The 14,206-nt window shown below is 49.4% G+C and overlaps 1 pseudogene; it reads left to right on the top strand.

Annotated features, from left to right (window-relative positions):
• The first annotated feature begins 221 nt into the window (after positions 1–221).
• Positions 222–14,206, top strand: part of LOC109740419 (uncharacterized) — a 50,998-nt pseudogene continuing 37,013 nt past the window's right edge.

Raw genomic sequence — 14,206 nt, 5'->3', positions numbered from 1 at the left:
CCAGCAACTTGCCAAAGGCAGCCACTAGGGCAAGGAAGAAGAAAACCTCAGAATCTGAAGATGAGGACTATGTGGCTGTTGAGGATGAGGCCACTTCCAAGAAGAAGGTGCTGAAGAAGGAGTATGGCACAGCTGCTACCACGAAGCTAGGAGTGCAAATGAAGGCACCTGCCAGGAGAATTCCCACTTCCAAACCTAGGAAGGGTGCCACTGGTGAAACCATGAAGTTCACCATTGAGTCTAATTATGAAGCTGCTGGCCAAGATAAGAAGAAGAAGAGATTCAGAACTACTACTGCCAAAGTACTTGGCAAGCCCTCTATGAGGAGAGACTCTAAAGAAGAAGAGGAAGAGGTTGCTGCACCAGCACCTAAAGCTCAGAAGCTGATGGGAGATGCTATAAGATCAGGGGCTGCTCCATCTAAGCCCAAAGATGCTCCCAAGGCTGCTGCTCCTAAGCCCAAGTCTGCACCTAAGAGGAACACCAGGAACATTCCAGCTGAAGAGAAGAACAAGGCCCCAGTGCCTGAAGCTGCTGAAGAAGATGAAGATTCACTTGTCTTGAGAAAGTTGAAGCCCAAAATTCCTGATCATAATGATGCTCATCCAGTTGCAGAAGATATAGCTCAGGAAGGATGCAGGTCTGAGACTGTGGAGACAGACTGATCCCTATGCTGTCAGATGAAGAACTACAGTGGACTACAGGTTCCACACTAAGGAACAGCAAGATTTCTATGAGACGGTGTTGCTTGACAAGAAGCCCATAGTATGTGACATGAGATGGGTTGACTGGGAGTACATCAGGAAGAATGAAGAGCACTATCCAGGAGTGTATGACAGCTTCCATGCTTGTGGAGTAGATGACTTTGTTAGCCAGAATCTCACCAAGTGGAATGATGAGCTCATTATGCAGTTTTACTCCACAACTCACTTCTACCCAGATGGGAAGATATTCTGGATGTCAGAGGGTACAAGGTACCAATCAACAGTTGAAGAATGGTCTGAGTTGATTAATGCTCCAAAAGAGAATGAGGATGACTTGGATGTCTATGCCAAGAAGAAGAAAGACCACAACTCCATGGCTCACATGTACAGAGAGATCCCAGATGCTGCACTAGAGACACATAAGTTTGGATCTGTACATTACCTGTTGTCAGGATTGCCTACTATCAACTGGATCTTAAGGCACACTTTGCTGCCTAAGTCAGGTGATCACAAGATGATCAGAGGCCATGCAATCAACTTGCTGCATATATTTGATGTGCCTTAGAAATTCAAAGTCATGATCCTGATTGTGGAAACAATCAAAAGGACTGCTGCTGATCAAAAGAGGAGTTGTGGGTATGCCCCACACATTCAGGAGCTTAATTATAAACTCCAAGATGGGCACAGGCACATATCATTTGGACAAGGAGAACCTGCCCATCTACCCTGATTATGAAGACAACACCATTGTGATGGATGAAAATGAACCATCATCTGTGCAAGCACAAGAGAAGAAAGAGAAAGCAAGGGCTGAGTAAGCTGCTAAGATGCCAACTGCTGAAGAGGCATCTCAGATTTTCCTGAAGAGCAAGCAAGATCAGCTTGGCTACTTGATTGCCTCCACCATGAGTATTGAAAAGGGCTTGTCCGCCCTGACTCAAAACCAGGAGAGCTTGGAGAGAATCATAGAGCAGAAGTTTTATGCTCTTGATGTCAAAGTTACTGAGATCCAAACTATAGTTGAGCAACTTCAGGAGGATGTGGAGGAGAAGAAGGGCAAGTCTACCAGAAATGCTTTTGCTAGAGTGCCCAGAGGTCAGAGATCTGCTGCAGTGCCTGTTCAAGACCCCAGAGCTACATCATCTGCACCAGCTACAGCTTCAGTGCCTCCAGCTCCAGCACCCACTCCACCAGCTCCAGCTACATCAACAGAAGTCTTCGTCCTTGGAGCCATCTCTACACCATCACATGAAGACCACGCCTGAGAGTCATTTAGCACTATGCATTTTTGTGAACTTTTTGGTAACTTGTTGCCAAAGGGGGAGAAAAATGTATAGATCATAGGCTTCGAGAGAGAGTGTTGCTTTTGATCTCTCTTGTCTTTTTGGTGGTTGAACTTCGTTATTTGTGTGTTTGCTTGATACTTTATGCCTTTTGTGAGATTCTTGGATGATCATGTGTTTGATCATATGCTATGCTACATTAATGCTTGTTGGATGATATTATCTATCATATCCTCATATGGTCATTCACTTTGCTTGGTGATGAGTGCATGTGTTTAATTATTATCATTTTGAGCGCTCCACCAAAATGTATGTGACATGGAAGAGTAACCCATGATCCTAACTCATTGTGCATTTGCAGTCCAAAGAAAATTCTAAATAATGCACAAATTTAGGGGGAGCTCTTACTTTTCACATACTTCTCAAAGCGACGATATTTTTCAATCTTATTATCATTTGTCGAACCTTTGATCTATATGTTGTCATCAATTACCAAAAAGGGGGAGATTGAAAGTGCAACTATCCCTGGGTGGTTTTGGTAATTCCTAACAACATATATCTCATTGAGCTAATGCTATTTCAAGATAAATATTTCAGGAAAGCTCAATGATTGGCATGGCATGGATGAGAAAAGTGGATCCCTCAAAATGCTAAGGACAAAAGGAGTGTCTCAAGCTCAAAGCACAAGACTCTACATTTTCTATTTTAGTGATCCAAGATCACATTGAGTCTATAGGAAAAGCCAATACTATCAAGGAGGGATGAGGTGTTGCTAATGGCTTTCTTGCTCAAAATGCTTAGTGATATGCTCCAAAGCCCTCAACTACTTTCTCACATCCACATATGACCCAAACCAAAAGTCCAACTCGGCCCCACCGATTCTTTCTATCCGGCGCCACCGAGTTCAGATGTCATAGCCACTGCCACAAACCCTAGTCAAATCGGTCTCACCGATAGGGATCTCGGTCTCACCGAGATGGGATTGTAATCTCTCTGTTTCCCTTCGTAACGTTTCGGTCAAACCGAGATGAGCGATCGCTCCCACCGAGATTGCAATGTAAACTCTCTGTTTCCCTTTCGTAACGTTTCGGTCTCACCGAGATGAGCGAATCGGTCCCACCGAGTTTGCCTGACCAACTCTCTAGTTAGCATATTACCAAAATCGGTCCCACCGAGTTTGTGTAATCGGTCTCACCGAGATTACGTTATGCCCTAACCCTAACCATATCGGTCCTACCGAGTGACATGTCGGTCCCACCGAAAATCCTAACGGTGACATTATTTGCTAAATCGGTCCGACCGAGTTTCACGATTCGGTCCCACCGAGATTGGTAAGTTGTGTGTAACGGTTAGATTTTGTGTGGAGGCTATATATACCCCTCCACCCACTCTTCATTCGTGGAGAGAGCCATCAGAACGTGCCTACACTTCCAACATTCATTTTCTGAGAGAGAACCACCTACACTTGTGTTGACGTCAAGATATTCCATCCCTACCATATGAATCTTGATCTCTACCCTTCCCCAAGTTGCTTTCCACTCAAATCTTCTTTCCACCAAATCCAGATCCTGTGAGAGAGAGTGTTGGGGAGACTATCATTTGAAGCACAAGAGCAAGGAGTTCATCATCAACACACCATTTGTTACTTCTTGGAGAGTGGTGTCTCCTAGATTGGCTATGTGTCACTTGGGAGCCTCCGACAAGATTGTGGAGTTGAACCAAGGAGTTTGCAAGGGCAAGGAGATCGCCTACTTCGTGAAGATCTACCCTAGTGAGGCAAGTCCTTCGTGGGCGACGGCCATGGTGGGATAGACAAGGTTGCTTCTTCGTGGACCCTTCGTGGGTGGAGCCCTCCGTGGACTCGCGCAACCGTTACCCTTCGTGGGTTGAAGTCTCCATCAACATGGATGTACGATAGCACCACCTATCGGAACCACCACAAAAACATCCGTGTCTCCAATTGCGTTTGCCTCCTCAAATTCCTCCCCTTTACCTTCATATGCAATTGTTTTACATTCCGCTGCTATACTCTTAGAATTGCATGTGTAGGTTGATTGCCTGACTTGTGCTAAGTTGCTAAAATCTGCCAAGAACTAAAATTGGGAAAAGGCTAGATTTTTATTTGGTCAAGTAGTCTAATCACCCCCCTCTAGACATACTTTCGATCCTACAGTATGTGATCCGATGAGTGTTGAGGCTCGCGGCGGGTATCGTTATTTTCGGACCTTCATAGATGATTTGAGCAGATATGGGTATATCTACTTGATGAAACATAAGTCTGAAACATTTGAAAAGTTCAAAGAATTTCAGAGTGAAGTGGAAATCATCGTAACAAGAAAAAAAGTTTCTACGATCTGATCGCGGAGACGAATATTTGAGTTACGAGTTTTGGTCTTCATTTGAAACGATGTGGAATAGTTTCGCAACTCACGCCACCTGGAACACCACAGCGTAATGGTGTGTCCAAACGTCATAACCGTAGTTTATTAGATATGGTGCGATCTATGATGTCTCTTACCGATTTATCACTATCGTTTTGGGTTATGCATTAGAGACAGCTGCATTCACGTTAAATAGGGCACCATCTAAATCCGTTGAGACGACACCATATGAACTGTGGTTTGGCAAGAAACCTATGCTGTCATTTCTTAAAGTTTGGGGCTGCGATGCTTATGTGAAAAAGTTTCAACCTGATAAGCTCAAACCCAAATCGGAGAAATGTGTCTTCATAGGATACCCAAAGGAAACTGTTGGGTACACCTTCTATCACAGATCCGAAGGCAAGATTTTCATTGCTAAGAATGGATCCTTTCTAGAGAAGGAGTTTCTCTCGAAAGAAGTGAGTGGGAGGAAAGTAGAACTTGATGTGGTAACTGTACATGCTCCCTTATTGGAAAGTAGTTCATCACAGAAATTAGTTCCAGTGATTCCTACACCAATTAGTGAGGATGCTAATGATGATGATCATGAAACTTCTGATCAAGTTACTACCGAACCTCGTAGGTCAACCAGAGTAAGATCCGCACCAGAGTGGTACGGTAATCCTGTTCTGGAGGTCATGTTACTAGACCATGACAAACCAACGAACTATGAGGAAGCGATGATGAGCTCAGATTCCGCAAAATGGCTTGAGGCCATGAAATCTGAGATGGGGTCCATGTATAAGAACAAAGTATGGACTTTGATTGACTTGCCCGATGATTGGCGAGCCATTGAGAATAAATAGATCTTTAAGAGGAAGACGGACGCTGGTAGTAGTGTTACTATCTACAAAGCTCGAATTGCCGCAAAAGATTTTTGACAAGTTCACGTGTTGACTACCATGAGAATTTCTCACTCGTATCGTTGTTTAAAGTCTGTCCGAATCATGTTAGCAATTGCCGCATTTTATGATTATGAAATTTGGCAAATGGATGTCAAAACTGCATTCCTTAATAGATATATTAAAGAAGAGTTGTATATGATGCAACCAGAAGGTTTTGTCGATCCAATAGGTGCTAACAAAGTGCACAAGCTCCAGCGATCCATTTATGGACTGGTGCAAGCATCTCGGAGTTGGAATATACGCTTTGATAGTGTGATCAAAGCATATGGTTTTATACAGACTTTTGGAGAAGCCTGTATTTACAAAAAGGTGAGTGGGAGCTCTGTAGCATTTCTGATATTATATGTGGATGACATATTGCTGATCGGAAATGGTACTGAATTTCTGGATAGCATAAAAGGATACTTGAATAAGATTTTTTCAATGAAAGACCTCGGTGAAGCTACTTACATATTGGGCATCAAGATCTATAGAGATAGATCAAGACGCTTGATAAGATTTTTCAATGAGTGCATACCTTGACAAGATTTTTGAAGTAGTTCAAAACGGAACAGTCAAAGAAGGAGTTCTTGCCTGTGTTGCAAGGTGTGAAGTTGAGTAAAGACTCAAAACCCGAGCACGACAAAAAATAGAAAGAGGACTAAAAGTCATTCCATATGCCTTAGTCATAGGTTCTATAAAGTATGCTATGTTGTGTACCAGACTTATTGTATACCTTAGCATGATTTTGGCAAGGGAGTACAAGAGTGATCTAGGAGTAGATCACTGGACAGCGGTCAAAATTATCCTTAGAGGACTAAGGAAATATTTCTCGGTTATGGAGGTGATAGAAGAGTTCATCGTAAAGAGTTACGTCGATGCAAGCTTTTGACACCGATCTGGATGAATCTAAGTCTCGATCTAGATGCATATTAAAAGTGGGAGCAATTAGCTAGAGTAGCTCCATGCAGAGTATTGTAGACATAGAAATTTGCAAAATACATACGGATCTGAATGTTGCAGACCCGTAGACTAAAATTTCTCTCACAAGAAAAACATGATCATACCTTATTACTCTTGGGTATTAATCACATAGCGATGTGAACTAGATTATTGACTCTAGTAAAACTTTTGAGTATTGGTCACATGGAGATGTGAACTATTGGTGTTAGATCACATGGCAATGTAAACTAGATTATTGACTCTAGTGCAAGTTGGAGACTGAAGGAAATATGCCCTAGAGGCAATACTAAAGTTGTTATTTATATTCCTTATATCATGATAAATGTTTATTATTCATGCTAGAATTGTATTAACCGAAAACTTGGTACATGTGTGAATACATAGACAAACAGAGTGTCCCTAGTATGCCTCTACTAGACTAGCTCGTTAATCAAAGATGGTTAAGTTTCCTAGCCATAGACATGTGTTGTCATTTGATGAACGGGATCACATCATTAGAGAATGATGTGATGGACAAGACCCATCCGTTAGCTTAGCATAATGATCATTTAGTTTTATTGCTATTGCTTTCTTCATGACTTATACATGTTCCTCAGACTATGAGATTATGCAACTCCCGAATACCGGAGGAACACCTTGTGTGCTATCAAACGTCACAACGTAACTGGGTGATTATAAAGATGCTCTACAGGTGTCTCCGATGGTGTTTGTTGAGTTGGCATAGATCGAGATTAGGATTTGTCACTCCGTGTATCAGAGAGGTATCTCTGGGCCCTCTCGGTAATGGACATCACATAAGCCTTGCAAGCAATGTGACTAATGAGTTAGTTGCGGGATGATGCATTACGGAACGAGTAAAGAGACTTGCCGGTAATGAGATTGAACTAGGTATGATGATACCGACGATCGAATCTCGGGCAAGTAACATATCGATGACAAAGGAAACAACGTATGTTACTATGCGGTTTGACCGATAAAGATCTTCGTAGAATATGTAGGAGCCAATATGAGCATCCAGGTTCCGCTATTGGTTATTGACCAGAGATGTGTCTCGGTCATGTCTACATAGTTCTCGAACCCGTAGGGTCCGCACGCTTAACGTTTGATGATGATTTGTATTATGAGTTATGTGATTTGATGTACCGAAGGTTGTTCGGAGTCCCGGATGAGATCACGGACATGACGAGGAGTCTCGAAATGGTCGAGACGTAAAGATCGATTTGGAAGGCTATATTTGGACATCGAAAAGGTTCCGAGTGATTCGGGTATTTTTGGGAGTACCGGAGAGTTACCGGAATTCGCTGGGAGAAGTAGTGGGCCTTAATGGGCCATATGGGAAAGGAGAGAAGGGCCTCAAGGGGTGGCCGCCCCCCCATGGGCTGTTCCGAATTGGACTAGGAGGGGGCGGCGCCCACTCCTTCCTTCTCCCCTCCTCCTCCTTCCCTCCTTCTCCTACTAGGAATAGGAAAGAGGAGGAGAATCCTACTTGGACTGGGGAGTCCTAGTAGGATTCCCCACACCTCGCGCGCCCCCATAGGGCCGGCCACCTCTTCCCTCCCCTCCATATACGTGGCCAGGGGGCACCCCATAGACACACAAGTTGATCTTTTAGCCATGTGCGGTGCCTCCCTCCACAGTTACACACCTCGGTCATATCGTCGTAGTTCTTAGGTGAAGCCATGCGCTGATAACTTCATCATCACCGTCAACACGCGGTCGTGCTGACAAAACTCTCCCTCGGCCTCAACTGGATAAAGATTTCGAGGGACATCACCGATCTGAATGTGTGCAGATCGTGGAGGTGTCGTGTGTTCGGTACTTGGATCAGTTGGATCGCGAAGACGTTCGACTACATCAACCGCGTTACTAAATGCTTCCGCTTTCGGTCTACGAGGGTACATGAACACACTCTCCCCGCTCGTTTCTATGCTTCTCCTAGATAGATCTTGCGTGATCATAGGAATTTTTTCTGAAATACTACGCTCCCCAACATTCACGGCTTCGGCGGCAGCTGCGCAGCGCTCTTTCTCCACGGGCTCGAGCAGCTCGCCAAGGTCAGCGTCAGGGTCGCGAAGATGGAGATGGCTGAAGACGCGCGTCAGAGCTGAGGAGGAGAGTGCGTGGGCTTCCCCCTCCACCATGGGGCCGATCCCGTTGACGACGTCCCGAGCGCCGCGACAAGATGAGGGAGGAGCTGGGCGTGGCCCTCGTCATCAGTCGCCAGCGGCTTCTCCAAGCCCATCTCGTAGAGCTCCTGCAGTGCTTCACGGGACCTCTGCTCAAGAGATTAGAAGGCCACACGATCCTCGGCAAGAACCTTTGCCTTGGCCTCCAACTGGAGCTTCTCCGCCTCCACCTTCTTCTCCAGCTTTTCCAGGCGGCTGCATTCTGTGGCCTGCGCCCTCGCCGACTGCTCCAACTCGGCGTCACGACTGGTGACTACGTCTTCTCGGGCCTTCATTTTCTCCTCCCATGCCTCGCGATCACGAGCCTCGGCCACGCGCTCGTTGAGCATGGTCTCCAGCTCGGCCTCCACCAACTGGCAGCGTTCCTTGGCAGCCTCGGCATCCTTCTGCGCCGCGTCACGGGCGGCAGCGGCCAGACCAGCGGCCCGTTCGCCTTCCTTGGAAGCTGCTACGGCCTGGCTCCACGCAGCCCAGATGGACGTGTCGGAACGCAGCCACCCCTAGATCAGCTCCAGGCGTCCTGACGCCAGGCGGAGGTCGGAGCCTTGGAGGTCGTCCCAAGCCGGGTCAGCGCAGAAAGAGCCTCCTGCAGAGCATCAGGCGAAGCGGAAGGATCACGGGCCAGCGGCGTGATGGAAGGAGGAGGAGACAATGTCATTGCCATGGCCTGCGAGCTGGTGGCGGCAGAAGAAGAAACTAGGGGTTCCTGAACCTTGGGAACCTCGGCAGGCGAGCTGGGGGCGGGCGCCTCTGGAGCCAACTTGGTTGTGGAGGTCGCTTTCTCCTGAGGTTGGTCCTGCGGGCCTCGCGAGGATGACCGGACCGGGGAGGCACGAGTGCCGTCGCCGCCCTTCCGCGCCAAGGGTGGTGCGGCCGCAGTAGGATATTGGGTCCAGAGGGCACGGTCGCTCCCTCTCTCTTCTTCTTCGCCGCCAGCGTTCGCCTGCTGGTGTAAGGCAAAAGCGTCAAGAGACAGCTGCAGAAGCAGGAGCAAAATCAGGTCAAGGCACTTACTGGTCCACGGCGGCGTAGTCCCTCAGCCTCTTCTGAAGCACAAAGCCCGAAGGCTTCGCAGCCTGGGGCGCGGGCGTGCAGATCCCAGGAGCGGATGAGGGGGTAGCAGTCGGGCCTGCAGCAGCACCAGTCGGCATCGAGGCAGGGGCACCGCCTCGGGAGATCAGCGCCGACCTGCTCTTCGTCGGGACCCCAGCCGGCAGCTTCTTCGGAGGAGTGACCTTGGACCTTGTAGTGACCCCAGCGAGGGGCAGGGCCTCCCTCACCGGATGGTCATCAGCGTCGCCGTCGTCGGGGAAGGCACGGAGGAGATTGGTCATGTGCGGAGGGGAGGTCTCCCCTGCCCCCTCCCGGGCCGCCTCCGAGTCCGGCTCCTCCTCCTCCTCGTCGGAGTCACCGAAGGACAACACCACTGGGGCCTCGGCGGGCACCGGCGGCACGAGCCCGTACTCATTGAAGACAGGCATGGCGGTAGCGATCTCTGCCCCGTCAGCGCGGCGGTACAGCGGAAGATGCAAGTCCAGCGGATACCCCTGATCCTCCCCGGCCAGGAGGCAGAGGGTTGTGTCCAGCTCCTCGTCAGACAAAGGGTCCGAGCAGAAACGAAGCTCGTCCCCCTCGTCCTCAAGCTTCCACAAGGGGCGCGAGTGCACCTGGAGCGGGGCTAGGCGCTGCGCCAGGAACTCCTTGAGTATCATGGCCCCCGTTAGCTTCTCCGCCCTCAGGTCATCAGGCTTCAAGTCGGCGGTCATCTTCTCCAGCACATGCTTCGCCCGGGGGTCGGTGAGCTTCGTGCTGAGCCAACCCTCGTGAGAAGAAGGCATCCCCGTCGGCAGCAACAACCGGGGGTAGGACCATTTGGCATCCATGAGGACCCATTTGTTCCTGAAGCCCTCGGCCTTCTTCCTAGCCTTCCAGATCACGTTGGTCCCGTTGGCCGCGACGAAGTTGGCGCATCCCGAGCAATGGCCATCCTTGATCCGAAGGTAGAAGAAGTGGCGCAGCAGCGCCACGGATGGCATTACCCCCATGAATGCCTCGCAGTAGAAGGCAAAACTCGACAGGAGGGGAACGGAATTGGGATGAAGATGGAGAGCATGGAGATTGTAGTGGCTAAGCACGGCATAGAAAAAATCGGAAAAAGGAGGGACCAGCCCGGCAAAGACACTGTTCAGGAAGAAGGGATGGAAGGCACTGCCCGGAGCCTCAGGCTTGGCGGAGCCGGCCCGAAGCGTTGCCGCTCTTTCCTCGTCGTCGCCCACCGTCATTCGGCGCGCAGCGACAAGCTTCTCCTCCGAGACCGTGGGCGCGCTCAAGGCCGGCTCATGCCAGGCGGGCGAGCGCGAGGCCTTGACCTTGCCGGGCGCCATCAGATGCGAGCTCGGGGGGGGGGGGATTTCTGGCAGATTGGGAGTCTTTGGGGGCGAGAAGGAGGAAGGGGATCTGGAGCAAGGCGAAGGAAGGCAATGAAGGCTCCGCGGCACGCGCCAGCCTTTTGTCAGTCGAGGACAGTTGCTGAGGCAGTGTGGGGAAGCGGAGGCGCCCACATCCCGTCAATCGTCACGCGTCGACCAAGGCCGCAGGCGGCTGGGGCCCGCGGCGCTCCGCACTTGCCATTTGGCTTCGCCTCAAAGCCAGGTCCGAACGCACCTTGGGCCCGGGGGCTACTGTCGGCGTCCTGGGAACGGGGGTACCCAGACTTGCCTGCCTGCGGCCCATGGCGTGGCTCCACCAACGGCCCGGTACGGCCCAACTTCAGCAACAACGGCTCAAGACCCTCGCGAGGAGCCAAGCCTCGCGAGGCGGACGACACCAAGACCTCCCTAGGGGCGGCCTCGCTAGGCTGGCTCCTGAGGAGCGGAGATATCTATGCAAGGGGCACCTCGCGAGGTTCACATGACGTGAGCCGTGACGACCAAGGCCAGGCGGGCGCCAGCGGTCGCAGTGTACCAGTTTCCTCTTTAGTGTTAAAGAGGCAGGCGCAGACGAGGAGTCTCGAGGCATCAGGCAAAGGTTTCCATACCGGTGCAACGAGACCAAGACCAGCAGGACAGCAGGACGGAGGTCATCGCAGAGCCCAAGGCAGCATCACCACCAGAGCCTTTGGCAGGCGAAGACTACTTTTGTCAGGATAACTTGTACTAGTTGTCTCCCTTCAAAATTTGCCATTGTGGGATCCCTTCCCGCCTACATTTTGGAAGAGGACCAGGGCCTCTATAAATAGGACTAGCCACCACAATAGAGAGGGAGGGACGAACTGATCTGGGACCGGATCCATTCCTCCAAGTTCATCCTCACCAGCTCCTAGAGCTCAAGAACACCTCTCCTTCGAAGGTTGTTCACCGTTGTACTAGTTCATCCTCAGCCCATGAGGCAATCCATCACCACCACACTGGAGTAGTGTATTACACCACATGGTGGCCCGAACCAGTATAAATCTCTGTGTCTCGTGTTCTTCAAGTTCCTCGAGCTAGGCCGTGGAATCATTGGGTAGGCAGGCTGGGGAGAGAGAGAGTCCTTCGTGCGCACCCCAGAGTTCAAACCTCCCTCAAGGGTCTGCGGAGCCCTGAATCCGACAACCTTGGTGTACAACCGTGTCACTAAGACCGTGTTGCTTTTGTTGATGACATTCTGGTAACCACCAATGGACGAGAACTTTGCCTATTGGTCCGCCTCGTTTCAATGAGCAGGAAAATGGTTCTCTCCGTCCCCCGCCCTTGGTACTAATGTTGATGCCGACATAACTGACATGCTATCCTCTGACATGCCTTACTATCATGACCGTGCAAGATGTCACCACACTTTCTACTTTAACCCACATGGTGGGCCATAACCCACAGTTCCACATGATCGAAACCTGACTCTCCTATACATTCCCGGTTTCCAAAGTTATTCCTCGCGCGTGGCCTTGTATGTAATTCACGAGCCACCTCTCGAGAGATCATCAATTCTGGTATTAGACACAATACTTATTCACATTGCTCTGAACCCCTTTCACACTTTGTTTCAGGCATCGAACGATTGCCTACCTGAAAGGATTGATATAGTTGACTAGAGGGGGGTGAATAGGCAACTAACAATTTTAAACTTTTCTTTACCAAATTAAACTTTGCATCAAAGTAGGTTGTCTAGATGTGCAACTAGGTGGGCAACCTATATGATGCAACAACAACAAGCACACAAGCAAGCAAGGAATGTAACACAAATAAACTTGCACAAGTAAAGGCACGAGATAACCAAGAGTGGAGCCGGTGAAGACGGGGATGTGTTCCCGAAGTTCCTTCCTTTTGAGGGGAAGTACGTCTCCGTTAGAGCGGTGTGGAGGCACAATGCTCCCCAAGAAGCCACTAGGGCCACCGTATTCTCCTCACGCCCTCACACAATGCGAGATGCCATGATTCCACTATTGGTGCCCTTGAAGGCGGCGACCGAACCTTTACAAACAAGGTTGGGGCAATCTCCACAACTTAATTGGAGGCTCCCAACGACACCACGAAGCTTCACCACAATGGACTATGGCTCCGCGGTGACCTCAACCGTCTAGGGTGCTCAAACACCCAAGAGTAGCAAGATCCGCTAGGGATTAGGAGGGGAATCAAATTTCTCTTGGTGGAAGTGTAGATCGGGGCCTTCTCAACCAATCCCGAGCAAATCAACAAGTTTGATTGGCCAGGGAGAGAGATCGGGCGAAAATGGAGCTTGGAGCAACAATGGAGCTTGGGATGGAAGAGGTAGTCAACTAGAGGAAGAAGACACCCCTTTTATAGTGGAGAGACAAATCCAACCGTTATCCACTTACTCAACCCGCGACCTGCGGTACTACCGCGACCTGCGGTACTACCGCTCCAGACAAGCGGTACTACCGCAGGGGCTCATGGTACTACCACGACGGGCCGCGGTACTACCGTACAAGACATTCCTTCTCCCATTATAAGCTCTCACGGTCAACGAAGGATATTCCTTCTCCCGGGAAGACCCGATCAGTATCGGAATCCCGGTTACAAGACATTTCGACAATGGTAAAACAAGACCAGCAAAGCCGCCCGGATGTGCCGACAAATCCCAATAGGAGTTGCACATATCTCGTTCTCAGGGCACACCGGATGAGCCAGACGTCGGGTTGGCATAGACCCTGGTTGCCCAGGGGGCGCCGGACATCGCTCGGTTTGGACCAGCACTTGGAGAAGCACTGGCCCGGGGGGGTAAAATAAAGATGACCCTCAGGACAACTCCCATGGGAAAAAAAGGCTAGGTGAGGCAAATGGTAAAACCAAGGTTGGGCCTTGCTGGAGGAGTTTTATTCAAAGTGAACTGTCAAGGGGGTCCCATAAATCACCCAACCGTGTAAGGAACACAAAATCCGGGAACATAATACCGATATGACGGAAACTAGGGCGGCAAGAGTGGAACAAAACACCAGGCATAAGGCCGAGCCTTCCACCCTTTACCAATTATATAGATGCATTAATTAAATAAGAGATATTGTGATATCCCAACACAGTTCATGATATCCATGTTCCAACATGGAACAAACTTCATCTTCACCTGCAACTAGCAACGCTATAATAGGGGCTGAGCAAAGCGGTAACATAGCCAAACAACGGTTTGCTAGGAAGGGTGACAAAGGTTAAAGGTTCATGGCAATTTGGGAGGCTTGATAAGCAAGTGGTAGGTAACACAACATAGAGATAGAACGAAGCAACTAGCATAGCAATGATAGTAGTGAGATCCAGGGTAACGGTCATCTTGCCT

The sequence above is a fragment of the Aegilops tauschii genome, chromosome 6 (assembly GCF_002575655.3).
Source record: "Aegilops tauschii subsp. strangulata cultivar AL8/78 chromosome 6, Aet v6.0, whole genome shotgun sequence".
NCBI classification, from domain to species: domain Eukaryota; kingdom Viridiplantae; phylum Streptophyta; class Magnoliopsida; order Poales; family Poaceae; genus Aegilops; species Aegilops tauschii.
Note: the sequence above shows the minus strand (reverse complement) of the source record. Positions and strands in the feature narration are given on the sequence as shown.